Source organism: Sinocyclocheilus rhinocerous, unplaced genomic scaffold (assembly GCF_001515625.1).
Source record: "Sinocyclocheilus rhinocerous isolate Xijiao unplaced genomic scaffold, SAMN03320098_v1.1 scaffold568, whole genome shotgun sequence".
Lineage (NCBI taxonomy): Eukaryota > Metazoa > Chordata > Actinopteri > Cypriniformes > Cyprinidae > Sinocyclocheilus > Sinocyclocheilus rhinocerous.
This window is the reverse complement of record NW_015652173.1, coordinates 340,504-342,846: the sequence shown is the minus strand read 5'-3', so window position 1 is coordinate 342,846 and position 2,343 is coordinate 340,504.

Genomic DNA, 2,343 nt, shown 5'->3' with positions numbered 1-2,343 from the left:
GTCAGCCCCTTCAGCCCCTTTACTGGGCTTGGTATCCATATGGCTTGATTCCCTGCGGGCGATCCCATATTCCATGGTAATGACAGACCACTCTGTCAGTCTCTGCTGGCAGCCGTTCCTCCCTACTCCTAGGTAGGACCTGCCTCAGAGACCCATTCCATATGTAGTACTGCCCCAGGCCTGGGTCAGTCCATATCAGTGTCTCCGCATGATACCTCCTTACGGGTAGGATGTGGTCTCCGTAGCGCCCTTCTCCGGAAGGATTGCTTCCCCATCGTTACTGCCAAGCTGTAAAAAACAAACAAGAAAGGCGTGAAGAACCTTTCACGAAGGTCGAAATCCCTTCTCTTAAGAAAAGATTTTCTGTGGTAGGAACAGCAGCTTGTCTATCTCCAGCAGCGATGTACTCACCTTTGTTCCCTGCGGGCGCCAAGGTCAGCGAATTTGCGCTGGGGCATTAGTAAGGTTACCCTCGCGTAGCACTTGTCTGGCACGCAGCTGCTTGTCAACATTCGCAGCGCTACAGGGTTGTGACGGGGTTCTGGTTGTGGCGCTTTCCATGGACCCCCTATGTAGTCATTATTATTATATTTAATTACAAATAAACAAATAAAACATAAAAATATGTAAATTATTTCTCAACTATAATTAATTTATTAAAATAACTAAAGATAAATCAGCGCCTGCGCTGTTATCTCCGCCTACTGGAGACTTTTTCAGGCTTCTGATTGGCCAACATGGCTTTATGGTTGAGATTATATCGCCACTTGTTGGTTTGGCATGCTCTTGACAGTGCTTCATAGCATGCATTTGCATTTTCATGTGGACGGAGATTTTTTAAAAATGGAAGGACAAACTCTGTTTATAAAAATACCCATGTACGTGTGGACATGGCCTAACACTGAAGTAAAAATTACTTTAAAAAGATATAGACGTATAAAAAAAAAAAAAAAATGACACTATAAAAATATTAAAACTATAACTAAAATAGAAGTTTGCTATTTCTCATTCTCTTTAAGTTTAACTTGATATACTAAAATAAATAAAACTGAAATAAAAATGTATGAAAACTATATATACATATTAACAACAAAACAAAATAAAATCTAATAAAATGACAAACACAATCCATAATAAATAAAAAATAAATAAATAAAAACCTATTCAAAATATTAATAAACACTAATAGTTTCTCAATTATACTAAACAAATACTGTGCCTAAGTCGGCAGCACACTAGATTTTGGAAAAGAGCTAATTTCAGTCTGAATAGGCCATTCAGAATGTCGAAATGGAAACAATAATAATCAGTGGGTGTTTTTATTTTATTTTGGTAGTTAAAAGTCAAGCTTTTCACACACATTTGTTTTTTCCACACACATATACTCACCACACAATGGATTTGCAGCCCGCTGTTGAACACAAACAATAGATTCTCCCCATTGGCTTTTATATAGCATATAATTGAAGCCACTAGAGTTTGATTTTGCCCTCTGAGAGTCATTGTATATTTTCAAGCGAGATGGTCCATATTTATGCATTCATAAATCTAAACGTCGCACATGCAGAAAATGATCTAGACCATCACGGCGCACAATGAGAGCACCAATGGCTTTCCATGAACGTGTCCCATCATGTGTCCTTATAGATGATCTGCATCTGTAGGCTATTCCTATGGAATAATGATGCTGTCATACAGCACTGCGATGATGATAATGCCGATCGCGATAACGATCATGATCAAAATTGGCACGAATGGTGGTTGTCTAAATAAAAATTATACTGCAATCAGGACATTTTGTTTGTTGTTGTTTTTTCTTTAACGCCTGCAGTTACAGGGCTTAAAGTCTGCTTTATTGATCTCAGCGGTATGTTGATTAGGTTTAGCTTCAGTTCATACATGTAAATCCCCCATGGATTGACTTTTATGAACCCTAAAAGCATCCCCACACTCCTACCCAGAATCCCTTAAAGGAGCAGCAGGAGGATTCTCCAGCAGTTATGGGGTGATGTACTTTTTGACAAGGGCACTCACAGTTTGCCACTTCTCTTTCAGGTTCAGGAACACAGGAGAAGCCAGACTTGGAGCTCTGAGAAGTTTAGAAAAGAGAGATGTTACCATAAAAACAGATATCAAGCTTCTCAGGTTTTACAGTACAAATATTCTTTGTTGGACTGTTTTCAACTTAAATGTGAAGTGTGTATTTTTTTGTGCCACTATCAAGCAATAATATCCAACATTTTCTCAACGATTCCCCTATTTTTTTTATACTTGAGTGATTCATTTGACTCGTTCATTCAACTGATTTGTTGAAAAACAGATTCACTGAGGAACAATTAATTC